The following is a 24897-nucleotide window of genomic DNA, read 5'->3' as shown; positions in this document are numbered from 1 at the left end:
CTACGAGACATGCCCACCTTCAAAAGAGCGTGTGATGGCGTTCCGACGAAGGTGGGATTCGAACCCACGCGTGCAGAGCACAATGGATTAGCACTCCATCGCCTTAACCACTCGGCCACCTCGTCTGCCTTAGGTGACTATGTTTAATTTTTTAGGAAATTCTTACGATGTGCTAATTACAAATAATCATAAGTTTCTCCTAGACTGTGTCAGAACTGGCAAATATATGTGGTGTTCAATAGACAGAGCACATGATATAGCAGAATTATCAAATCTGTTCCATTAGGACTGTAGTTTTTAATAGTCATGATAACATGCTAGCATGTGAGTCGATCTTGCACAGTGAATAAGGGAGCAGTGCCAGTATCTACTTGGTCAGCTCTAGATGGCTCAACAGGGGAGCTATGAGAACAGTGAGCTCCAGTGGCGCAATCGGTTAGCGCGCGGTACTTATACAGCAGTACTTGCATTGAGGCATGCCGAGGTTGTGAGTTCGAGCCTCACCTGGAGCAGCTTACTGGTTTTTCATAAACCATTTCACTAAAAGTAAAGATTAAACTAAGGGGAAAGACGGCCCTTGCTATAGAGTTTTTACTTCTTTTCAGGATCTGCGTGTCCGACTCTTCCAGGTGCAAATATCACAATCCTATTCGATGCTCCTTATAAACATTCCATGATGTGCCGTCTTGCATAGCATGCAAACACCACATCAGTGCATTTAAAAATACATTTGTAGAATAATAAATATGATGAAAACATTGTTGTCACGGGATAACCATATACTGAGGAGCTGCAAACAGTGCTGTATCAGCTACTTACAATAACATTTAACTGAAAGACATATCAAAAGAAGAGCGTCATCATATTAATGTTTCTAGTCAACATAAGAGTTGCACCATAGCAGCTTATGGTGCTTTCTGCTCAGATTGTGCCTCCAATCCCACATTGATTTTTTTTTATTCTTTGCAGTTTAAAAAAACAATTCATGCTCAAAGTTAACTTTTTAAAACCATTCAACCTAATATATTTATTTCTCTAACTTGTGAATGTGGTCCATGTTCTCTTTTCCTCATCCCCATCACGATACTCCTTTTCCCGAAATCAGGTTCACTTCTTTATCCAGCCCACCTATCCAAGGTCACCAAATCTATGAAGCGATTCTGCTTTTTCTCACATTCTCTCTATGTACAAGATACCTTGTATCATTTGAATGGACAGCAGGAGAGTCGGATATTTATGGTTAGTGGGGGTGGGGTTTTGAAGATTAACCTCATTTGACTAAGAGCCGGGGCATCTGGGAGGAAAAGTATTTTAAGGGGGATGAAGTTCACAACTCCTTGGTGAAATTTCTAGATCCTTATTTCATCCTTTCTGTGGATGCAGACTCAGTCGGAACAGAGGTCATAGTCCTCGCTCTGACTTTCAAAGGAACTTCAAATATGCATGGCTTATTTGGCTTTGCCCGGCGGGGTGAGAATGGCGTTTGTCAGGCATTCGTCAGGCGATCGGAAGGGGTGAGGCGATAGTTTATGGTTCTCATGAAGTCTTCTTGATACGATGAAAGCAGGAAAGGGAAGCTTGTCAATAAGCAAACTTAAGACAAGGTGTGACTCCTAGAAAGAATGACTTGGAAACAACATACAGAAACTCACATATAAAAAGGCCCTGATGAGGCTTGAACTCATGATCCCTGGTTTACAAGACCAGTGCTCTGCCACTGAGCTACAAGGCCAGCCTGCCTGCAGTATGTAAATTGCTTCATGTATTCTTACTGCGGTATGAAGATATCTATGATTTTGAGACTCTGTATGGAAATGCAGTTGCATTTGAATGTCTACATGCGTGCACAAATTGAAGAGCATGCTTAAGACACTTTTCTTGGAAGTAGGAAAAACTCCATTTTGATTTGAGAACATAAGAGTATTCACATTTATGACCATACTGATAGCTCTAGTTAGTATGTCCACAATCAGTGACAGATAGAGAACTCACTTATTAGAAGTGATCTGTCTCTGTGGGGCAGACATATGTCAACAGTCATACACTTGAGATGGCTGAAACTTTAGGAGTAAGAGCTGCTTTCTTATCAGTCTATCTATCCAAACTGGTTAGAAGTAACCCTGGGCGTCCGAATCGGCTACGCCCACGGAGTAGGCGTAGTGTTGCCTTCTACGCATTTTGCGTAGACAGCGTAGCCGGCAACACTACGCCCACTCCGTGTGCGTAGCCGATTCGGCCGCCACCCGCCTCCCTCCCGCCCTCCCCTACATACATTATTTAAGCAACTAACCTTAATAAAACAATTTTTAAAGCACTTACCATGTCCGGGGCTCTTCCGGGGCTCCCTCTTGGAATAGCGTCCCTTCCTGGATACCAATGCGCATGCGCGGCCTCCCGCGCATGCGCATTGGTATCCAGGACGACGCTATTCCAAGAGGGAGCCCCGGACGAGCTCCGGACACGGTAAGTGCTTTAAAAATGTTTTATTAAGGGTAGTTGCTTAAATAATGTATGTAGGGGAGAGCGGGAGGGAGGTGCGTAGTGGGGCTACGCGGAGTGCGGGAGTGGGCGTAGCTTCTCGCCCACTCCGCGTAGCTCCGCGGAGCCCCACTACGCCCACTACGACCAGGGTTAGTTAGAAGGCCAGGAGTGAGGGAAAGGCAATCCTCTGGACACTTCATGAAAGATCTAATTTCAATTAAGCACAAAACACTTCCCTTAATTTGACATAATTGCCAAAATGGAATAGTCAGTTGGGCCCTTCTAGTGGATTATGGCTGTGTCTTGAAAGAGAGTATAATTGTACTACGAGACATGCCCACCTTCAAAAGAGTGTCTGATGGCGTTCCGACGAAGGTGGGATTCGAACCCACGCGTGCAGAGCACAATGGATTAGCAGTCCATCGCCTTAACCACTCGGCCACCTCGTCTGCCTTAGGTGACTATGTTTCATTTTTTAGGAAATTCTTACGATGTGCTAATTACAAATAATCATAAGTTTCTCCTAGACTGTGTCAGAACTGGCAAATATATGTGGTGTTCAATAGACAGAGCACATGATATAGCAGAATTATCAAATCTGTTCCATTAGGACTGTAGTTTTTAATAGTCATGATAACATGCTAGCATGTGAGTCGATCTTGCACAGTGAATAAGGGAGCAGTGCCAGTATATACTTGGTCAGCTCTAGATGGCTCAACTGGGGAGATATGAGAACAGTGAGCTCCAGTGGCGCAATCGGTTAGCGCGCGGTACTTATACAGCAGTACTTGCATTGAGGCATGCCGAGGTTGTGAGTTCGAGCCTCACCTGGAGCAGCTTACTGGTTTTTCATAAACCATTTCACTAAAAGTAAAGAATAAACTCAGGGGAAAGACGGCCCTTGCTAGAGAGTTTTTACTTCTTTTCAGGATCTGCATGTCCGACTCTTCCAGGTGCAAATATCACAATCCTATTCGATGCTCCTTATAAACATTCCATGATGTGCCGTCTTGCATAGCATGCAAACACCACATCAGTGCATTTAAAAATACATTTGTAGAATAATAAATATGATGAAAACATTGTTGTCACGGGATAACCATATACTGAGGAGCTGCAAACAGTGCTGGATCAGCTACTTACAATAAAATTTAACTGAAAGACATATCAAAATAAGAGCGTCATCATATTAATGTTTCTAGTCAACATAAGAGTTGCACCATAGCAGCTTATGGTGCTTTCTGCTCAGATTGTGCCTCCAATCCCACATTGATTTTTTTTATTCTTTGCAGTTTAAAAAAACAATTCATGCTCAAAGTTAACTTTTTAAAACCATTCAACCTAATATATTTATTTCTCTAACTTGTGAATGTGGTCCATGTTCTCTTTTCCTCATCCCCATCACGATACTCCTTTTCCCGAAATCAGGTTCACTTCTTTATCCAGCCCACCCATCCAAGGTCACCAAATCTATGAAGCGATTCTGCTTTTTCTCACATTCTCTCTATGTACAAGATACCTTGTATCATTTGAATGGACAGCAGGAGAGTCGGATATTTATGGTTAGTGGGGGTGGGGTTTTGAAGATTAACCTCATTTGACTAAGAGCCGGGGCATCTGGGAGGAAAAGTATTTTAAGGGGGATGAAGTTCACATCTCCTTGGTGAAATTTCTAGATCCTTATTTCATCCTTTCTGTGGATGCAGACTCAGTCGGAACAGAGGTCATAGTCCTCGCTCTGACTTTCAAAGGAACTTCAAATATGCATGGCTTATTTGGCTTTGCCCGGCGGGGTGAGAATGGCGTTTGTCAGGCGTTCGTCAGGCGATCGGAAGGGGTGAGGCGATAGTTTATGGTTCAATGGTTTTCATGAAGTCTTCTTGATACGATGAAAGCAGGAAAGGGAAGCTTGTCAATAAGCAAACTTAAGACAAGGTGTGATTCCTAGAAAGAATGACTTGGAAACAACATACAGAAACTCACATATAAAAAGGCCCTGATGAGGCTTGAACTCATGACCCCTGGTTTACAAGACCAGTGCTCTGCCACTGAGCTACAAGGCCAGCCTGCCTGCAGTATGTAAATCGCTTCATGTATTCTTACTGCGGTATGAAGATATCTATGATTTTGAGACTCTGTATGGAAATGCAGTTGCATTTGAATGTCTACATGCGTGCACAAATTGAAGAGCATGCTTAAGACACTTTTCTTGGAAGTAGGAAAAACTCCATTTTGATTTGAGAACATAAGAGTATTCACATTTATGACCATACTGATAGCTCTAGTTAGTATGTCCACAATCAGTGACAGATAGAGAACTCACTTATTAGAAGTGATCTGTCTCTGTGGGGCAGACATATGTCAACAGTCATACACTTGAGATGGCTGAAACTTTAGGAGTAAGAGCTGCTTTCTTATCAGTCTATCTATCCAAACTGGTTAGAAGTAACCCTGGGCGTCCGAATCGGCAACGCCCACGGAGTAGGCGTAGTGTTGCCTTCTACGCATTTTGCGTAGACAGCGTAGCCGGCAACACTACGCCCACTCCGTGTGCGTAGCCGATTCGGCCGCCACCCGCCTCCCTCCCGTCCTCCCCTACATACATTATTTAAGCAACTAACCTTAATAAAACAATTTTTAAAGCACTTACCATGTCCGGGGCTCTTCCGGGGCTCCCTCTTGGAATAGCGTCCCTTCCTGGATACCAATGCGCATGCGCGGCCTCCCGCGCATGCGCATTGGTATCCAGGACGACGCTATTCCAAGAGGGAGCCCCGGACGAGCTCCGGACACGGTAAGTGCTTTAAAATTGTTTTATTAAGGGTAGTTGCTTAAATAATGTATGTAGGGGAGAGCGGGAGGGAGGTGCGTAGTGGGGCTACGCGGAGTGCGGGAGTGGGCGTAGCTTCTCGCCCTCTCCGCGTAGCTCCGCGGAGCCCCACTACGCCCACTACGACCAGGGTTAGTTAGAAGGCCAGGAGTGAGGGAAAGGCAATCCTCTGGACACTTCATGAAAGATCTAATTTCAATTAAGCACAAAACACTTCCCTTAATTTGACATAATTGCCAAAATGGAATAGTCAGTTGGGCCCTTCTAGTGGATTATGGCTGTGTCTTGAAAGAGAGTGTAATTGTACTACGAGACATGCCCACCTTCAAAAGAGTGTCTGATGGCGTTCTGACGAAGGTGGGATTCGAACCCACGCGTGCAGAGCACAATGGATTAGCAGTCCATTGCCTTAACCACTCGGCCACCTCGTCTGCCTTAGGTGACTATGTTTAATTTTTTAGGAAATTCTTACGATGTGCTAATTACAAATAATCATAAGTTTCTCCTAGACTGTGTCAGAACTGGCAAATATATGTGGTGTTCAATAGACAGAGCACATGATATAGCAGAATTATCAAATCTGTTCCATTAGGACTGTAGTTTTTAATAGTCATGATAACATGCTAGCATGTGAGTCGATCTTGCACAGTGAATAAGGGAGCAGTGCCAGTATCTACTTGGTCAGCTCTAGATGGCTCAACAGGGGAGGTATTAGAACAGTGAGCTCCAGTGGCGCAATCGGTTAGCGCGCGGTACTTATACAGCAGTACTTGCATTGAGGCATGCCGAGGTTGTGAGTTCGAGCCTCACCTGGAGCAGCTTACTGGTTTTTCATAAACCATTTCACTAAAAGTAAAGATTAAACTCAGGGGAAAGACGGCCCTTGCTAGAGAGTTTTTACTTCTTTTCAGGATCTGCGTGTCCGACTCTTCCAGGTGCAAATATCACAATCCTATTCGATGCTCCTTATAAACATTCCATGATGTGCCGTCTTGCATAGCATGCAAACACCACATCAGTGCATTTAAAAATACATTTGTAGAATAATAAATATGATGAAAACATTGTTGTCACGGGATAACCATATACTGAGGAGCTGCAAACAGTGCTGTATCAGCTACTTACAATAACATTTAACTGAAAGACATATCAAAAGAAGAGCGTCATCATATTAATGTTTCTAGTCAACATAAGAGTTGCACCATAGCAGCTTATGGTGCTTTCTGCTCAGATTGTGCCTCCAATCCCACATTGATTTTTTTTTATTCTTTGCAGTTTAAAAAAACAATTCATGCTCAAAGTTAACTTTTTAAAACCATTCAACCTAATATATTTATTTCTCTAACTTGTGAATGTGGTCCATGTTCTCTTTTCCTCATCCCCATCACGATACTCCTTTTCCCGAAATCAGGTTCACTTCTTTATCCAGCCCACCTATCCAAGGTCACCAAATCTATGAAGCGATTCTGCTTTTTCTCACATTCTCTCTATGTACAAGATACCTTGTATCATTTGAATGGACAGCAGGAGAGTCGGATATTTATGGTTAGTGGGGGTGGGGTTTTGAAGATTAACCTCATTTGACTAAGAGCCGGGGCATCTGGGAGGAAAAGTATTTTAAGGGGGATGAAGTTCACATCTCCTTGGTGAAATTTCTAGATCCTTATTTCATCCTTTCTGTGGATGCAGACTCAGTCGGAACAGAGGTCATAGTCCTCGCTCTGACTTTCAAAGGAACTTCAAATATGCATGGCTTATTTGGCTTTGCCCGGCGGGGTGAGAATGGCGTTTGTCAGGCGATCGGAAGGGGTGAGGCGATAGTTTATGGTTCAATGGTTTTCATGAAGTCTTCTTGATACGATGAAAGCAGGAAAGGGAAGCTTGTCAATAAGCAAACTTAAGACAAGGTGTGATTCCTAGAAAGAATGACTTGGAAACAACATACAGAAACTCACATATAAAAAGGCCCTGATGAGGCTTGAACTCATGACCCCTGGTTTACAAGACCAGTGCTCTGCCACTGAGCTACAAGGCCAGCCTGCCTGCAGTATGTAAATCGCTTCATGTATTCTTACTGCGGTATGAAGATATCTATGATTTTGAGACTCTGTATGGAAATGCAGTTGCATTTGAATGTCTACATGCGTGCACAAATTGAAGAGCATGCTTAAGACACTTTTCTTGGAAGTAGGAAAAACTCCATTTTGATTTGAGAACATAAGAGTATTCACATTTATGACCATACTGATAGCTCTAGTTAGTATGTCCACAATCAGTGACAGATAGAGAACTCACTTATTAGAAGTGATCTGTCTCTGTGGGGCAGACATATGTCAACAGTCATACACGTGAGATGGCTGAAACTTTAGGAGTAAGAGCTGCTTTCTTATCAGTCTATCTATCCAAACTGGTTAGAAGTAACCCTGGGCGTCCGAATCGGCAACGCCCACGGAGTAGGCCTAGTGTTGCCTTCTACGCATTTTGCGTAGACAGCGTAGCCGGCAACACTACGCCCACTCCGTGTGCGTAGCCGATTCAGCCGCCACCCGCCTCCCTCCCGTCCTCCCCTACATACATTATTTAAGCAACTAACCTTAATAAAACAATTTTTAAAGCACTTACCATGTCCGGGGCTCTTCCGGGGCTCCCTCTTGGAATAGCGTCCCTTCCTGGATACCAATGCGCATGCGCGGCCTCCCGCGCATGCGCATTGGTATCCAGGACGACGCTATTCCAAGAGGGAGCCCCGGACGAGCTCCGGACACGGTAAGTGCTTTAAAATTGTTTTATTAAGGGTAGTTGCTTAAATAATGTATGTAGGGGAGAGCGGGAGGGAGGTGCGTAGTGGGGCTACGCGGAGTGCGGGAGTGGGCGTAGCTTCTCGCCCTCTCCGCGTAGCTCCGCGGAGCCCCACTACGCCCACTACGACCAGGGTTAGTTAGAAGGCCAGGAGTGAGGGAAAGGCAATCCTCTGGACACTTCATGAAAGATCTAATTTCAATTAAGCACAAAACACTTCCCTTAATTTGACATAATTGCCAAAATGGAATAGTCAGTTGGGCCCTTCTAGTGGATTATGGCTGTGTCTTGAAAGAGAGTGTAATTGTACTACGAGACATGCCCACCTTCAAAAGAGTGTCTGATGGCGTTCCGACGAAGGTGGGATTCAAACCCACGCGTGCAGAGCACAATGGATTAGCAGTCCATCGCCTTAACCACTCGGCCACCTCGTCTGCCTTAGGTGACTATGTTTCATTGTTTTAGGAAATTCTTACGATGTGCTAATTACAAATAATCATAAGTTTCTCCTAGACTGTGTCAGAACTGGCAAATATATGTGGTGTTCAATAGACAGAGCACATGATATAGCAGAATTATCAAATCTGTTCCATTAGGACTGTAGTTTTTAATAGTCATGATAACATGCTAGCATGTGAGTCGATCTTGCACAGTGAATAAGGGAGCAGTGCCAGTATCTACTTGGTCAGCTCTAGATGGCTCAACAGGGGAGGTATGAGAGCAGTGAGCTCCAGTGGCGCAATCGGGCGCGGTACTTATTCAGCAGTACTTGCATTGAGGCATGCCGAGGTTGTGAGTTCGAGCCTCACCTGGAGCAGCTTACTGGTTTTTCATAAGCCATTTCACTAAAAGTAAAGATTAAACTCAGGGGAAAGACGGCCCTTGCTAGAGAGTTTTTACTTCTTTTCAGGATCTGCGTGTCCGACTCTTCCAGGTGCAAATATCACAATCCTATTCGATGCTCCTTATAAACATTCCATGATGTGCCGTCTTGCATAGCATGCAAACACCACATCAGTGCATTTAAAAATACATTTGTAGAATAATAAATATGATGAAAACATTGTTGTCACGGGATAACCATATACTGAGGAGCTGCAAACAGTGCTGTATCAGCTACTTACAATAACATTTAACTGAAAGACATATCAAAAGAAGAGCGTCATCATATTAATGTTTCTAGTCAACATAAGAGTTGCACCATAGCAGCTTATGGTGCTTTCTGCTCAGATTGTGCCTCCAATCCCACATTGATTTTTTTTTATTCTTTGCAGTTTAAAAAAACAATTCATGCTCAAAGTGAACTTTTTAAAACCATTCAACCTAATATATTTATTTCTCTAACTTGTGAATGTGGTCCATGTTCTCTTTTCCTCATCCCCATCACGATACTCCTTTTCCCGAAATCAGGTTCACTTCTTTATCCAGCCCACCCATCCAAGGTCACCAAATCTATGAAGCGATTCTGCTTTTTCTCACATTCTCTCTATGTACAAGATACCTTGTATCATTTGAATGGACAGCAGGAGAGTTGGATATTTATGGTTAGTGGGGGTGGGGTTTTGAAGATTAACCTCATTTGACTAAGAGCCGGGGCATCTGGGAGGAAAAGTATTTTAAGGGGGATGAAGTTCACATCTCCTTGGTGAAATTTCTAGATCCTTATTTCATCCTTTCTGTGGATGCAGACTCAGTCGGAACAGAGGTCATAGTCCTCGCTCTGACTTTCAAAGGAACTTCAAATATGCATGACTTATTTGGCTTTGCCCGGCGGGGTGAGAATGGCGTTTGTCAGGCGATCGGAAGGGGTGAGGCGATAGTTTATGGTTCAATGGTTTTCATGAAGTCTTCTTGATACGATGAAAGCAGGAAAGGGAAGCTTGTCAATAAGCAAACTTAAGACAAGGTGTGACTCCTAGAAAGAATGACTTGGAAACAACATACAGAAACTCACATATAAAAAGGCCCTGATGAGGCTTGAACTCATGACCCCTGGTTTACAAGACCAGTGCTCTGCCACTGAGCTACAAGGCCAGCCTGCCTGCAGTATGTAAATCGCTTCATGTATTCTTACTGCGGTATGAAGATATCTATGATTTTGAGACTCTGTATGGAAATGCAGTTGCATTTGAATGTCTACATGCGTGCACAAATTGAAGAGCATGCTTAAGACACTTTTCTTGGAAGTAGGAAAAACTCCATTTTGATTTGAGAACATAAGAGTATTCACATTTATGACCATACTGATAGCTCTAGTTAGTATGTCCACAATCAGTGACAGATAGAGAACTCACTTATTAGAAGTGATCTGTCTCTGTGGGGCAGACATATGTCAACAGTCATACACTTGAGATGGCTGAAACTTTAGGAGTAAGAGCTGCTTTCTTATCAGTCTATCTATCCAAACTGGTTAGAAGTAACCCTGGGCGTCCGAATCGGCTACGCCCACGGAGTAGGCGTAGTGTTGCCTTCTACGCATTTTGCGTAGACAGCGTAGCCGGCAACACTACGCCCACTCCGTGTGCGTAGCCGATTCGGCCGCCACCCGCCTCCCTCCCGCCCTCCCCTACATACATTATTTAAGCAACTAACCTTAATAAAACAATTTTTAAAGCACTTACCATGTCCGGGCTCTTCCGGGGCTCCCTCTTGGAATAGCGTCCCTTCCTGGATACCAATGCGCATGCGCGGCCTCCCGCGCATGCGCATTGGTATCCAGGATGACGCTATTCCAAGATGGAGCCCCGGACGAGCCCCGGACACGGTAAGTGCTTTAAAATTGTTTTATTAAGGGTAGTTGCTTAAATAATGTATGTAGGGGAGAGCGGGAGGGAGGTGCGTAGTGGGGCTACGCGGAGTGCGGGAGTGGGCGTAGCTTCTCGCCCACTCCGCGTAGCTCCGCGGAGCGCCACTACGCCCACTACGACCAGGGTTAGTTAGAAGGCCAGGAGTGAGGGAAAGGCAATCCTCTGGACACTTCATGAAAGATCTAATTTCAATTAAGCACAAAACACTTCCCTTAATTTGACATAATTGCCAAAATGGAATAGTCAGTTGGGCCCTTCTAGTGGATTATGGCTTTGTCTTGAAAGAGAGTGTAATTGTACTACGAGACATGCCCACCTTCAAAAGAGTGTCAGATGGCGTTCCGACGAAGGTGGGATTCGAACCCACGCGTGCAGAGCACAATGGATTAGCAGTCCATCGCCTTAACCACTCGGCCACCTCGTCTGCCTTAGGTGACTATGTTTCATTTTTTAGGAAATTCTTACGATGTGCTAATTACAAATAATCATAAGTTTCTCCTAGACTGTGTCAGAACTGGCAAATATATGTGGTGTTCAATAGACAGAGCACATGATATAGCAGAATTATCAAATCTGTTCCATTAGGACTGTAGTTTTTAATAGTCATGATAACATGCTAGCATGTGAGTCGATCTTGCACAGTGAATAAGGGAGCAGTGCCAGTATCTACTTGGTCAGCTCTAGATGGCTCAACAGGGGAGGTATGAGAACAGTGAGCTCCAGTGGCGCAATCGGTTAGCGCGCGGTACTTATACAGCAGTACTTGCATTGAGGCATGCCGAGGTTGTGAGTTCGAGCCTCACCTGGAGCAGCTTACTGGTTTTTCATAAACCATTTCACTAAAAGTAAAGATTAAACTCAGGGGAGAGACGGCCCTTGCTAGAGAGTTTTTACTTCTTTTCAGGATCTGCGTGTCCGACTCTTCCAGGTGCAAATATCACAATCCTATTCGATGCTCCTTATAAACATTCCATGATGAGCCGTCTTGCATAGCATGCAAACACCACATCAGTGCATTTAAAAATACATTTCTAGAATAATAAATATGATGAAAACATTGTTGTCACGGGATAACCATATACTGAGGAGCTGCAAACAGTGCTGTATCAGCTACTTACAATAACATTTAACTGAAAGACATATCAAAAGAAGAGCGTCATCATATTAATGTTTCTAGTCAACATAAGAGTTGCACCATAGCAGCTTATGGTGCTTTCTGCTCAGATTGTGCCTCCAATCCCACATTGATTTTTTTTTTATTCTTTGCAGTTTAAAAAAACAATTCATGCTCAAAGTTAACTTTTTAAAACCATTCAACCTAATATATTTATTTCTCTAACTTGTGAATGTGGTCCATGTTCTCTTTTCCTCATCCCCATCACGATACTCCTTTTCCCGAAATCAGGTTCACTTCTTTATCCAGCCCACCCATCCAAGGTCACCAAATCTATGAAGCGATTCTGCTTTTTCTCACATTCTCTCTATGTACAAGATACCTTGTATCATTTGAATGGACAGCAGGAGAGTCGGATATTTATGGTTAGTGGGGGTGGGGTTTTGAAGATTAACCTCATTTGACTAAGAGCCGGGGCATCTGGGAGGAAAAGTATTTTAAGGGGGATGAAGTTCACATCTCCTTGGTGAAATTTCTAGATCCTTATTTCATCCTTTCTGTGGATGCAGACTCAGTCGGAACAGAGGTCATAGTCCTCGCTCTGACTTTCAAAGGAACTTCAAATATGCATGGCTTATTTGGCTTTGCCCGGCGGGGTGAGAATGGCTTTTGTCAGGCGTTCGGAAGGGGTGAGGCGATAGTTTATGGTTCAATGGTTTTCATGAAGTCTTCTTGATACGATGAAAGCAGGAAAGGGAAGCTTGTCAATAAGCAAACTTAAGACAAGGTGTGACTCCTAGAAAGAATGACTTGGAAACAACATACAGAAACTCACATATAAAAAGGCCCTGATGAGGCTTGAACTCATGACTCCTGGTTTACAAGACCAGTGCTCTGCCACTGAGCTACAAGGCCAGCCTGCCTGCAGTATGTAAATCGCTTCATGTATTCTTACTGCGGTATGAAGATATCTATGATTTTGAGACTCTGTATGGAAATGCAGTTGCATTTGAATGTCTACATGCTTGCACAAATTGAAGAGCATGCTTAAGACACTTTTCTTGAAAGTAGGAAAAACTCCATTTTGATTTGAGAACATAAGAGTATTCACATTTATGACCATACTGATAGCTCTAGTTAGTATGTCCACAATCAGTGACAGATAGAGAACTCACTTATTAGAAGTGATCTGTCTCTGTGGGGCAGACATATGTCAACAGTCATACACTTGAGATGGCTGAAACTTTAGGAGTAAGAGCTGCTTTCTTATCAGTCTATCTATCCAAACTGGTTAGAAGTAACCCTGGGCGTCCGAATCGGCTACGCCCACGGAGTAGGCGTAGTGTTGCCTTCTACGCATTTTGCGTAGACAGCGTAGCCGGCAACACTACGCCCACTCCGTGTGCGTAGCCGATTCGGCCGCCACCCGCCTCCCTTCCGCCCTCCCCTACATACATTATTTAAGCAACTAACCTTAATAAAACAATTTTTAAAGCACTTACCATGTCCGGAGCTCTTCCGGGGCTCCCTCTTGGAATAGCGTCCCTTCCTGGATACCAATGCGCATGCGCGGCCTCCCGCGCATGCGCATTGGTATCCAGGACGACGCTATTCTAAGATGGAGCCCCGGACGAGCCCCGGACACGGTAAGTGCTTTAAAATTGTTTTATTAAGGGTAGTTGCTTAAATAATGTATGTAGGGGAGAGCGGGAGGGAGGTGCGTAGTGGGGCTACGCGGAGTGCGGGAGTGGGCGTAGCTTCTCGCCCACTCCGCGTAGCTCCGCGGAGCCCCACTACGCCCACTACGACCAGGGTTAGTTAGAAGGCCAGGAGTGAGGGAAAGGCAATCCTCTGGACACTTCATGAAAGATCTAATTTCAATTAAGCACAAAACACTTCCCTTAATTTGACATAATTGCCAAAATGGAATAGTCAGTTGGGCCCTTCTAGTGGATTATGGCTGTGTCTTGAAAGAGAGTGTAATTGTACTACGAGACATGCCCACCTTCAAAAGAGTGTCAGATGGCGTTCCGACGAAGGTGGGATTCAAACCCACGCGTGCAGAGCACAATGGATTAGCAGTCCATCGCCTTAACCACTCGGCCACCTCGTCTGCCTTAGGTGACTATGTTCCATTTTTTAGGAAATTCTTATGATGTGCTAATTACAAATAATCATAAGTTTCTCCTAGACTGTGTCAGAACTGGCAAATATATGTGGTGTTCAATAGACAGAGCACATGATATAGCAGAATTATCAAATCTGTTCCATTAGGACTGTAGTTTTTAATAGTCATGATAACATGCTAGCATGTGAGTCGATCTTGCACAGTGAATAAGGGAGCAGTGCCAGTATCTACTTGGTCAGCTCTAGATGGCTCAACTGGGGAGATATGAGAACAGTGAGCTCCAGTGGCGCAATCGGTTAGCGCGCGGTACTTATACAGCAGTACTTGCATTGAGGCATGCCGAGGTTGTGAGTTCGAGCCTCACCTCGAGCAGCTTACTGGTTTTTCATAAACCATTTCACTAAAAGTAAAGAATAAACTCAGGGGAAAGACGGCCCTTGCTAGAGAGTTTTTACTTCTTTTCAGGATCTGCGTGTCCGACTCTTCCAGGTGCAAATATCACAATCCTATTCGATGCTCCTTATAAACATTCCATGATGTGCCGTCTTGCATAGCATGCAAACACCACATCAGTGCATTTAAAAATACATTTGTAGAATAATAAATATGATGAAAACATTGTTGTCACGGGATAACCATATACTGAGGAGCTGCAAACAGTGCTGTATCAGCTACTTACAATAAAATTTAACTGAAAGACATATCAAAAGAAGAGCGTCATCATATTAATGTTTCTAGTCAACATAAGAGTTGCACCATAGCAGCTTATGGTGCTTTCTGCTCAGATTGTGCCTCCAATCCCACATTGATTTTTTTTTATTCTTTGCAGTTTAAAAAAACAATTCATGCTCAAAGTTAACTTTTTAAAACCATTCAACCTAATATATTTATTTCTCTAACTTGTGAATGTGGTCCATGTTCTCTTTTCCTCATCCCCATCACGATACTCCTTTTCCCGAAATCAGGTTCACTTCTTTATCCAGCCCACCCATCCAAGGTCACCAAATCTATGAAGCGATTCTGCTTTTTCTCACATTCTCTCTATGTACAAGATACCTTGTATCATTTGAATGGACAGCAGGAGAGTCGGATATTTATGGTTAGTGGGGGTGGGGTTTTGAAGATTAACCTCATTTGACTAAGAGCCGGGGCATCTGGGAGGAAAAGTATTTTAAGGGGGATGAAGTTCACATCTCCTTGGTGAAATTTCTAGATCCTTATTTCATCCTTTCTGTGGATGCAGACTCAGTCGGAACAGAGGTCATAGTCCTCGCTCTGACTTTGAAAGGAACTTCAAATATGCATGGCTTATTTGGCTTTGCCCGGCAGGGCTTGCCCGGCGGGGTGAGAATGGCGTTTGTCAGGCGTTCGTCAGGCGATCGGAAGGGGCGAGGCGATAGTTTATGTTTCAATGGTTTTCATGAAGTCTTCTTGATACGATGAAAGCAGGAAAGGGAAGCTTGTCAATAAGCAAACTTAAGACAAGGTGTGATTCCTAGAAAGAATGACTTGGAAACAACATACAGAAACTCACATATAAAAAGGCCCTGATGAGGCTTGAACTCATGACCCCTGGTTTACAAGACCAGTGCTCTGCCACTGAGCTACAAGGCCAGCCTGCCTGCAGTATGTAAATCGCTTCATGTATTCTTACTGCGGTATGAAGATATCTATGATTTTGAGACTCTGTATGGAAATGCAGTTGCATTTGAATGTCTACATGCGTGCACAAATTGAAGAGCATGCTTAAGACACTTTTCTTGGAAGTAGGAAAAACTCCATTTTGATTTGAGAACATAAGAGTATTCACATTTATGACCATACTGATAGCTCTAGTTAGTATGTCCACAATCAGTGACAGATAGAGAACTCACTTATTAGAAGTGATCTGTCTCTGTGGGGCAGACATATGTCAACAGTCATACACTTGAGATGGCTGAAACTTTAGGAGTAAGAGCTGCTTTCTTATCAGTCTATCTATCCAAACTGGTTAGAAGTAACCCTGGGCGTCCGAATCGGCAACGCCCACGGAGTAGGCGTAGTGTTGCCTTCTACGCATTTTGCGTAGACAGCGTAGCCGGCAACACTACGCCCACTCCGTGTGCGTAGCCGATTCGGCCGCCACCCGCCTCCCTCCCGTCCTCCCCTACATACATTATTTAAGCAACTAACCTTAATAAAACAATTTTTAAAGCACTTACCATGTCCGGGGCTCTTCCGGGGCTCCCTCTTGGAATAGTGTCCCTTCCTGGATACCAATGCGCATGCGCGGCCTCCCGCGCATGCGCATTGGTATCCAGGACGACGCTATTCCAAGAGGGAGCCCCGGACGAGCTCCGGACACGGTAAGTGCTTTAAAATTGTTTTATTAAGGGTAGTTGCTTAAATAATGTATGTAGGGGAGAGCGGGAGGGAGGTGCGTAGTGGGGCTACGCGGAGTGCGGGAGTGGGCGTAGCTTCTCGCCCTCTCCGCGTAGCTCCGCGGAGCCCCACTACGCCCACTACGACCAGGGTTAGTTAGAAGGCCAGGAGTGAGGGAAAGGCAATCCTCTGGACACTTCATGAAAGATCTAATTTCAATTAAGCACAAAACACTTCCCTTAATTTGACATAATTGCCAAAATGGAATAGTCAGTTGGGCCCTTCTAGTGGATTATGGCAGTGTCTTGAAAGAGAGTGTAATTGTACTACGAGACATGCCCACCTTCAAAAGAGCGTCTGATGGCGTTCTGACGAAGGTGGGATTCGAACCCACGCGTGCAGAGCACAATGGATTAGCACTCCATCGCCTTAACCACTCGGCCACCTCGTCAGCCTTAGGTGACTATGTTTCATTTTTTAGGAAATTCTTACGATGTGCTAATTACAAATAATCATAAGTTTCTCCTAGACTGTGTCAGAACTGGCAAATATATGTGGTGTTCAATAGACAGAGCACATGATATAGCAGAATTATCAAATCTGTTCCATTAGGACTGTAGTTTTTAATAGTCATGATAACATGCTAGCATGTGAGTCGATCTTGCACAGTGAATAAGGGAGCAGTGCCAGTATCTACTTGGTCAGCTCTAGATGGCTCAACAGGGGAGCTATGAGAACAGTGAGCTCCAGTGGCGCAATCGGTTAGCGCACGGTACTTATATAGCAGTACTTGCATTGAGGCATGCCGAGGTTGTGAGTTCGAGCCTCACCTGGAGCAGCTTACTGGTTTTTCATAAACCATTTCACTAAAAGTAAAGATTAAACTAAGGGGAAAGACGGCCCTTGCTAGAGAGTTTTTACTTCTTTTCAGGATCTGCATGTCCGACTCTTCCAGGTGCAAATATCACAATCCTATTCGATGCTCCTTATAAACATTCCAGGATGTGCCGTCTTGCATAGCATGCAAACACCACATCAGTGCATTTAAAAATACATTTGTAGAATAATAAATATGATGAAAACATTGTTGTCACGGGATAACCATATACTGAGGAGCTGCAAACAGTGCTGTATCAGCTACTTACAATAACATTTAACTGAAAGACATATCAAAAGAAGAGCGTCATCATATTAATGTTTCTAGTCAACATAAGAGTTGCACCATAGCAGCTTACGGTGCTTTCTGCTCAGATTGTGCCTCCAATCCCACATTGATTTTTTTTATTCTTTGCAGTTTAAAAAACAATTCATGCTCAAAGTTAACTTTTTAAAACCATTCAACCTAATATATTTATTTCTCTAACTTGTGAATGTGGTCCATGTTCTCTTTTCCTCATCCCCATCACGATACTCCTTTTCCCGAAATCAGGTTCACTTCTTTATCCAGCCCACCCATCCAAGGTCACCAAATCTATGAAGCGATTCTGCTTTTTCTCACATTCTCTCTATGTACAAGATACCTTGTATCATTTGAATGGACAGCAGGAGAGTCGGATATTTATGGTTAGTGGGGGTGGGGTTTTGAAGATTAACCTCATTTGACTAAGAGCCGGGGCATCTGGGAGGAAAAGTATTTTAAGGGGGATGAAGTTCACATCTCCTTGGTGAAATTTCTAGATCCTTATTTCATCCTTTCTGTGGATGCAGACTCAGTCGGAACAGAGGTCATAGTCCTCGCTCTGACTTTCAAAGGAACTTCAAATATGCATGGCTTATTTGGCTTTGCCCGGCAGGGCTTGCCCGGCGGGGTGAGAATGGCGTTTGTCAGGCATTCGGAAGGGGTCAGGCGATAGTTTATGGTTCAATGGTTTTCATGAAGTCTTCTTGATACGATGAAAGCAGGAAAGGGAAGCTTGTCAATAAGCAAACTTAAGACAAGGTGTGATTCCTAGAAAGAATGACTTGGAAACAACATACAGAAACTCACATATAAAAAGGCCCTGATGAGGCTTGAACTCATGACCCCTGGTTTACAAGACCAGTGCTCTGCCACTGAGCTACAAGGCCAGCCTGCCTGCAGTATGTAAATCGCTTCATGTATTCTTACTGCGGTATGAAGATATCTATGATTTTGAGACTCTGTATGGAAATGCAGTTGCATTTGAATGTCTACATGCGTGCACAAATTGAAGAGCATGCTTAAGACACTTTTCTTGGAAGTAGGAAAAACTCCATTTTGATTTGAGAACATAAGAGTATTCACATTTATGACCATACTGATAGCTCTAGTTAGTATGTCCACAATCAGTGACAGATAGAGAACTCACTTATTAGAAGTGATCTGTCTCTGTGGGGCAGACATATGTCAACAGTCATACACTTGAGATGGCTGAAACTTTAGGAGTAAGAGCTGCTTTCTTATCAGTCTATCTATCCAAACTGGTTAGAAGTAACCCTGGGCGTCCGAATCGGCAACGCCCACGGAGTAGGCGTAGTGTTGCCTTCTACGCATTTTGCGTAGACAGCGTAGCCGGCAACACTACGCCCACTCCGTGTGCGTAGCCGATTCGGCCGCCACCCGCCTCCCTCCCGTCCTCCCCTACATACATTATTTAAGCAACTAACCTTAATAAAACAATTTTTAAAGCACTTACCATGTCCGGGGCTCTTCCGGGGCTCCCTCTTGGAATAGCGTCCCTTCCTGGATACCAATGCGCATGCGCGGCCTCCCGCGCATGCGCATTGGTATCCAGGACGACGCTATTCCAAGAGGGAGCCCCGGACGAGCTCCGGACACGGTAAGTGCTTTAAAATTGTTTTATTAAGGGTAGTTGCTTAAATAATGTATGTAGGGGAGAGCGGGAGGGAGGTGCGTAGTGGGGCTACGCGGAGTGCGGGAGTGGGCGTAGCTTCTCGCCCTCTCCCCGTAGCTCCGCGGAGCCCCACTACGCCCACTACGACCAGGGTTAGTTAGAAGGCCAGGAGTGAGGGAAAGGCAATCCTCTGGACACTTCATGAAAGATCTAATTTCAATTAAGCACAAAACACTTCCCTTAATTTGACATAATTGCCAAAATGGAATAGTCAGTTGGGCCCTTCTAGTGGATTATGGCTGTGTCTTGAAAGAGAGTGTAATTGTACTACGAGACATGCCCACCTTCAAAAGAGTGTCTGATGGCGTTCCGACGAAGGTGGGATTCGAACCCACGCGTGCAGAGCACAATGGATTAGCAGTCCATCGCCTTAACCACTCGGCCACCTCGTCTGCCTTAGGTGACTATGTTTCATTTTTTAGGAAATTCTTACGATGTGCTAATTACAAATAATCATAAGTTTCTCCTAGACTGTGTCAGAACTGGCAAATATATGTGGTGTTCAATAGACAGAGCACATGATATAGCAGAATTATCAAATCTGTTCCATTAGGACTGTAGTTTTTAATAGTCATGATAACATGCTAGCATGTGAGTCGATCTTGCACAGTGAATAAGGGAGCAGTGCCAGTATCTACTTGGTCAGCTCTAGATGGCTCAACAGGGGAGGTATGAGAGCAGTGAGCTCCAGTGGCGCAATCGGGTGCGGTACTTATACAGCAGTACTTGCATTGAGGCATGCCGAGGTTGTGAGTTCGAGCCTCACCTGGAGCAGCTTACTGGCTTTTCATAAACCATTTCACTAAAAGTAAAGATTAAACTCAGGGGAAAGACGGCCCTTGCTAGAGAGTTTTTACTTCTTTTCAGGATCTGCGTGTCCGACTCTTCCAGGTGCAAATATCACAATCCTATTCGATGCTCCTTATAAACATTCCATGATGTGCCGTCTTGCATAGCATGCAAACACCACATCAGTGCATTTAAAAATACATTTGTAGAATAATAAATATGATGAAAACATTGTTGTCACGGGATAACCATATACTGAGGAGCTGCAAACAGTGCTGTATCAGCTACTTACAATAACATTTAACTGAAAGACATATCAAAAGAAGAGCGTCATCATATTAATGTTTCTAGTCAACATAAGAGTTGCACCATAGCAGCTTATGGTGCTTTCTGCTCAGATTGTGCCTCCAATCCCACATTGATTTTTTTTTATTCTTTGCAGTTTAAAAAAACAATTCATGCTCAAAGTGAACTTTTTAAAACCATTCAACCTAATATATTTATTTCTCTAACTTGTGAATGTGGTCCATGTTCTCTTTTCCTCATCCCTATCACGATACTCCTTTTCCCGAAATCAGGTTCACTTCTTTATCCAGCCCACCCATCCAAGGTCACCAAATCTATGAAGCGATTCTGCTTTTTCTCACATTCTCTCTATGTACAAGATACCTTGTATCATTTGAATGGACAGCAGGAGAGTTGGATATTTATGGTTAGTGGGGGTGGGGTTTTGAAGATTAACCTCATTTGACTAAGAGCCGGGGCATCTGGGAGGAAAAGTATTTTAAGGGGGATGAAGTTCACATCTCCTTGGTGAAATTTCTAGATCCTTATTTCATCCTTTCTGTGGATGCAGACTCAGTCGGAACAGAGGTCATAGTCCTCGCTCTGACTTTCAAAGGAACTTCAAATATGCATGGCTTATTTGGCTTTGCCCGGCGGGGTGAGAATGGCGTTTGTCAGGCGATCGGAAGGGGTGAGGCGATAGTTTATGGTTCAATGGTTTTCATGAAGTCTTCTTGATACGATGAAAGCAGGAAAGGGAAGCTTGTCAATAAGCAAACTTAAGACAAGGTGTGACTCCTAGAAAGAATGACTTGGAAACAACATACAGAAACTCACATATAAAAAGGCCCTGATGAGGCTTGAACTCATGACCCCTGGTTTACAAGACCAGTGCTCTGCCACTGAGCTACAAGGCCAGCCTGCCTGCAGTATGTAAATCGCTTCATGTATTCTTACTGCGGTATGAAGATATCTATGATTTTGAGACTCTGTATGGAAATGCAGTTGCATTTGAATGTCTACATGCGTGCACAAATTGAAGAGCATGCTTAAGACACTTTTCTTGGAAGTAGGAAAAACTCCATTTTGATTTGAGAACATAAGAGTATTCACATTTATGACCATACTGATAGCTCTAGTTAGTATGTCCACAATCAGTGACAGATAGAGAACTCACTTATTAGAAGTGATCTGTCTCTGTGGGGCAGACATATGTCAACAGTCATACACTTGAGATGGCTGAAACTTTAGGAGTAAGAGCTGCTTTCTTATCAGTCTATCTATCCAAACTGGTTAGAAGTAACCCTGGGCGTCCGAATCGGCTACGCCCACGGAGTAGGCGTAGTGTTGCCTTCTACGCATTTTGCGTAGACAGCGTAGCCGGCAACACTACTCCCACTCCGTGTGCGTAGCCGATTCGGCCGCCACCCGCCTCCCTCCCGCCCTCCCCTACATACATTATTTAAGCAACTAACCTTAATAAAACAATTTTTAAAGCACTTACCATGTCCGGGGCTCTTCCGGGGCTCCCTCTTGGAATAGCGTCCCTTCCTGGATACCAATGCGCATGCGCGGCCTCCCGCGCATGCGCATTGGTATCCAGGACGACGCTATTCCAAGATGGAGCCCCGGACGAGCCCCGGACACGGTAAGTGCTTTAAAATTGTTTTATTAAGGGTAGTTGCTTAAATAATGTATGTAGGGGAGAGCGGGAGGGAGGTGCGTAGTGGGGCTACGCGGAGTGCGGGAGTGGGCGTAGCTTCTCGCCCACTCCGCGGAGCTCCGCGGAGCGCCACTACGCCCACTACGACCAGGGTTAGTTAGAAGGCCAGGAGTGAGGGAAAGGCAATCCTCTGGACACTTCATGAAAGATCTAAATTCAATTAAGCACAAAACACTTCCTTTAATTTGACATAATTGCCAAAATGGAATAGTCAGTTGGGCCCTTCTAGTGGATTATGGCTGTGTCTTGAAAGAGAGTGTAATTGTACTACGAGACATGCCCACCTTCAAAAGAGTGTCAGATGGCGTTCCGACGAAGGTGGGATTCGAACCCACGCGTGCAGAGCACAATGGATTAGCAGTCCATCGCCTTAACCACTCAGCCACCTCGTCTGCCTTAGGTGACTATGTTTCATTTTTTAGGAAATTCTTACGATGTGCTAATTACAAATAATCATAAGTTTCTCCTAGACTGTGTCAGAACTGGCAAATATATGTGGTGTTCAATAGACAGAGCACATGATATAGCAGAATTATCAAATCTGTTCTATTAGGACTGTAGTTTTTAATAGTCATGATAACATGTTAGCATGTGAGTCGATCTTGCACAGTGAATAAGGGAGCAGTGCCAGTATCTACTTGGTCAGCTCTAGATGGCTCAACAGGGGAGGTATGAGAACAGTGAGCTCCAGTGGCGCAATCGGTTAGCGCGCGGTACTTATACAGCAGTACTTGCATTGAGGCATGCCGAGGTTGTGAGTTCGAGCCTCACCTGGAGCAGCTTACTGGTTTTTCATAAACCATTTCACTAAAAGTAAAGATTAAACTCAGGGGAAAGACGGCCCTTGCTAGAGAGTTTTTACTTCTTTTCAGGATCTGCGTGTCCGACTCTTCCAGGTGCAAATATCACAATCCTATTCGATGCTCCTTATAAACATTCCATGATGAGCCGTCTTGCATAGCATGCAAACACCACATCAGTGCATTTAAAAATACATTTGTAGAATAATAAATATGATGAAAACATTGTTGTCACGGGATAACCATATACTGAGGAGCTGCAAACAGTGCTGTATCAGCTACTTACAATAACATTTAACTGAAAGACATATCAAAAGAAGAGCGTCATCATATTAATGTTTCTAGTCAACATAAGAGTTGCACCATAGCAGCTTATGGTGCTTTCTGCTCAGATTGTGCCTCCAATCCCACATTGATTTTTTTTTATTCTTTGCAGTTTAAAAAAACAATTCATGCTCAAAGTTAACTTTTTAAAACCATTCAACCTAATATATTTATTTCTCTAACTTGTGAATGTGGTCCATGTTCTCTTTTCCTCATCCCCATCACGATACTCCTTTTCCCGAAATCAGGTTCACTTCTTTATCCAGCCCACCTATCCAAGGTCACCAAATCTATGAAGCGATTCTGCTTTTTCTCACATTCTCTCTATGTACAAGATACCTTGTATCATTTGAATGGACAGCAGGAGAGTCGGATATTTATGGTTAGTGGGGGTGGGGTTTTGAAGATTAACCTCATTTGACTAAGAGCCGGGGCATCTGGGAGGAAAAGTATTTTAAGGGGGATGAAGTTCACATCTCCTTGGTGAAATTTCTAGATCCTTATTTCATCCTTTCTGTGGATGCAGACTCAGTCGGAACAGAGGTCATAGTCCTCGCTCTGACTTTCAAAGGAACTTCAAATATGCATGGCTTATTTGGCTTTGCCCGGCGGGGTGAGAATGGCGTTTGTCAGGCGTTCGGAAGGCGTGAGGCGATAGTTTATGGTTCAATGGTTTTCATGAAGTCTTCTTGATACGATGAAAGCAGGAAAGGGAAGCTTGTCAATAAGCAAACTTAAGACAAGGTGTGACTCCTAGAAAGAATGACTTGGAAACAACATACAGAAACTCACATATAAAAAGGCCCTGATGAGGCTTGAACTCATGACCCCTGGTTTACAAGACCAGTGCTCTGCCACTGAGCTACAAGGCCAGCCTGCCTGCAGTATGTAAATCGCTTCATGTATTCTTACTGCGGTATGAAGATATCTATGATTTTGAGACTCTGTATGGAAATGCAGTTGCATTTGAATGTCTACATGCGTGCACAAATTGAAGAGCATGCTTAAGACACTTTTCTTGGAAGTAGGAAAAACTCCATTTTGATTTGAGAACATAAGAGTATTCACATTTATGACCATACTGATAGCTCTAGTTAGTATGTCCCCAATCAGTGACAGATAGAGAACTCACTTATTAGAAGTGATCTGTCTCTGTGGGGCAGACATATGTCAACAGTCATACACTTGAGATGGCTGAAACTTTAGGAGTAAGAGCTGCTTTCTTATCAGTCTATCTATCCAAACTGGTTAGAAGTAACCCTGGGCGTCCGAATCGGCAACGCCCACGGAGTAGGCGTAGTGTTGCCTTCTACGCATTTTGCGTAGACAGCGTAGCCGGCAACACTACGCCCACTCCGTGTGCGTAGCCGATTCGGCCGCCACCCGCCTCCCTCCCGTCCTCCCCTACATACATTATTTAAGCAACTAACCTTAATAAAACAATTTTTAAAGCACTTACCATGTCCGGGGCTCTTCCGGGGCTCCCTCTTGGAATAGCGTCCCTTCCTGGATACCAATGCGCATGCGCGGCCTCCCGCGCATGCGCATTGGTATCCAGGACGACGCTATTCCAAGAGGGAGCC

At 44.0% G+C, this 24897-nt stretch overlaps 25 non-coding genes across 25 annotated transcripts; 7 read left to right on the top strand and 18 right to left on the bottom strand.

The window, feature by feature from the left end:
- Positions 1-43: 43 nt before the first annotated feature.
- On the bottom strand, positions 44-125 carry TRNAS-GCU (transfer RNA serine (anticodon GCU)). The gene has a single exon. It is a non-coding gene; the product is annotated as a tRNA-Ser (tRNA).
- A 292-nt stretch (positions 126-417) lies between these two features.
- TRNAI-UAU (transfer RNA isoleucine (anticodon UAU)) lies at positions 418-512 on the top strand. The gene is made up of 2 exons: positions 418-455; positions 477-512. It is a non-coding gene; the product is annotated as a tRNA-Ile (tRNA).
- A 1148-nt stretch (positions 513-1660) lies between these two features.
- TRNAT-UGU (transfer RNA threonine (anticodon UGU)) lies at positions 1661-1732 on the bottom strand. Its single transcript has one exon. It is a non-coding gene; the product is annotated as a tRNA-Thr (tRNA).
- Positions 1733-2848: 1116 nt separating this feature from the next.
- On the bottom strand, positions 2849-2930 carry TRNAS-GCU (transfer RNA serine (anticodon GCU)). The gene has a single exon. It is a non-coding gene; the product is annotated as a tRNA-Ser (tRNA).
- A 292-nt stretch (positions 2931-3222) lies between these two features.
- On the top strand, positions 3223-3317 carry TRNAI-UAU (transfer RNA isoleucine (anticodon UAU)). The gene is made up of 2 exons: positions 3223-3260; positions 3282-3317. It is a non-coding gene; the product is annotated as a tRNA-Ile (tRNA).
- Positions 3318-4472: 1155 nt separating this feature from the next.
- On the bottom strand, positions 4473-4544 carry TRNAT-UGU (transfer RNA threonine (anticodon UGU)). Its single transcript has one exon. It is a non-coding gene; the product is annotated as a tRNA-Thr (tRNA).
- Positions 4545-5660: 1116 nt separating this feature from the next.
- On the bottom strand, positions 5661-5742 carry TRNAS-GCU (transfer RNA serine (anticodon GCU)). Its single transcript has one exon. It is a non-coding gene; the product is annotated as a tRNA-Ser (tRNA).
- A 292-nt stretch (positions 5743-6034) lies between these two features.
- TRNAI-UAU (transfer RNA isoleucine (anticodon UAU)) lies at positions 6035-6129 on the top strand. Its single transcript has 2 exons — positions 6035-6072; positions 6094-6129. It is a non-coding gene; the product is annotated as a tRNA-Ile (tRNA).
- A 1145-nt stretch (positions 6130-7274) lies between these two features.
- On the bottom strand, positions 7275-7346 carry TRNAT-UGU (transfer RNA threonine (anticodon UGU)). The gene has a single exon. It is a non-coding gene; the product is annotated as a tRNA-Thr (tRNA).
- Positions 7347-8462: 1116 nt separating this feature from the next.
- On the bottom strand, positions 8463-8544 carry TRNAS-GCU (transfer RNA serine (anticodon GCU)). Its single transcript has one exon. It is a non-coding gene; the product is annotated as a tRNA-Ser (tRNA).
- A 1528-nt stretch (positions 8545-10072) lies between these two features.
- TRNAT-UGU (transfer RNA threonine (anticodon UGU)) lies at positions 10073-10144 on the bottom strand. Its single transcript has one exon. It is a non-coding gene; the product is annotated as a tRNA-Thr (tRNA).
- Positions 10145-11259: 1115 nt separating this feature from the next.
- On the bottom strand, positions 11260-11341 carry TRNAS-GCU (transfer RNA serine (anticodon GCU)). The gene has a single exon. It is a non-coding gene; the product is annotated as a tRNA-Ser (tRNA).
- A 292-nt stretch (positions 11342-11633) lies between these two features.
- On the top strand, positions 11634-11728 carry TRNAI-UAU (transfer RNA isoleucine (anticodon UAU)). The gene is made up of 2 exons: positions 11634-11671; positions 11693-11728. It is a non-coding gene; the product is annotated as a tRNA-Ile (tRNA).
- Positions 11729-12874: 1146 nt separating this feature from the next.
- On the bottom strand, positions 12875-12946 carry TRNAT-UGU (transfer RNA threonine (anticodon UGU)). Its single transcript has one exon. It is a non-coding gene; the product is annotated as a tRNA-Thr (tRNA).
- Positions 12947-14062: 1116 nt separating this feature from the next.
- Positions 14063-14144, bottom strand: TRNAS-GCU (transfer RNA serine (anticodon GCU)). Its single transcript has one exon. It is a non-coding gene; the product is annotated as a tRNA-Ser (tRNA).
- A 292-nt stretch (positions 14145-14436) lies between these two features.
- On the top strand, positions 14437-14531 carry TRNAI-UAU (transfer RNA isoleucine (anticodon UAU)). The gene is made up of 2 exons: positions 14437-14474; positions 14496-14531. It is a non-coding gene; the product is annotated as a tRNA-Ile (tRNA).
- Positions 14532-15701: 1170 nt separating this feature from the next.
- On the bottom strand, positions 15702-15773 carry TRNAT-UGU (transfer RNA threonine (anticodon UGU)). The gene has a single exon. It is a non-coding gene; the product is annotated as a tRNA-Thr (tRNA).
- A 1116-nt stretch (positions 15774-16889) lies between these two features.
- Positions 16890-16971, bottom strand: TRNAS-GCU (transfer RNA serine (anticodon GCU)). Its single transcript has one exon. It is a non-coding gene; the product is annotated as a tRNA-Ser (tRNA).
- A 292-nt stretch (positions 16972-17263) lies between these two features.
- TRNAI-UAU (transfer RNA isoleucine (anticodon UAU)) lies at positions 17264-17358 on the top strand. The gene is made up of 2 exons: positions 17264-17301; positions 17323-17358. It is a non-coding gene; the product is annotated as a tRNA-Ile (tRNA).
- Positions 17359-18515: 1157 nt separating this feature from the next.
- Positions 18516-18587, bottom strand: TRNAT-UGU (transfer RNA threonine (anticodon UGU)). Its single transcript has one exon. It is a non-coding gene; the product is annotated as a tRNA-Thr (tRNA).
- Positions 18588-19703: 1116 nt separating this feature from the next.
- On the bottom strand, positions 19704-19785 carry TRNAS-GCU (transfer RNA serine (anticodon GCU)). Its single transcript has one exon. It is a non-coding gene; the product is annotated as a tRNA-Ser (tRNA).
- A 1527-nt stretch (positions 19786-21312) lies between these two features.
- Positions 21313-21384, bottom strand: TRNAT-UGU (transfer RNA threonine (anticodon UGU)). The gene has a single exon. It is a non-coding gene; the product is annotated as a tRNA-Thr (tRNA).
- A 1116-nt stretch (positions 21385-22500) lies between these two features.
- On the bottom strand, positions 22501-22582 carry TRNAS-GCU (transfer RNA serine (anticodon GCU)). The gene has a single exon. It is a non-coding gene; the product is annotated as a tRNA-Ser (tRNA).
- Positions 22583-22874: 292 nt separating this feature from the next.
- Positions 22875-22969, top strand: TRNAI-UAU (transfer RNA isoleucine (anticodon UAU)). The gene is made up of 2 exons: positions 22875-22912; positions 22934-22969. It is a non-coding gene; the product is annotated as a tRNA-Ile (tRNA).
- A 1145-nt stretch (positions 22970-24114) lies between these two features.
- TRNAT-UGU (transfer RNA threonine (anticodon UGU)) lies at positions 24115-24186 on the bottom strand. Its single transcript has one exon. It is a non-coding gene; the product is annotated as a tRNA-Thr (tRNA).
- Between the last annotated feature and the right edge of the window lie 711 nt (positions 24187-24897).

The sequence above is a fragment of the Lissotriton helveticus genome, chromosome 5_1 (assembly GCF_964261635.1).
Source record: "Lissotriton helveticus chromosome 5_1, aLisHel1.1, whole genome shotgun sequence".
NCBI classification, from domain to species: Eukaryota; Metazoa; Chordata; class Amphibia; order Caudata; family Salamandridae; genus Lissotriton; species Lissotriton helveticus.
Note: the sequence above shows the minus strand (reverse complement) of the source record. Positions and strands in the feature narration are given on the sequence as shown.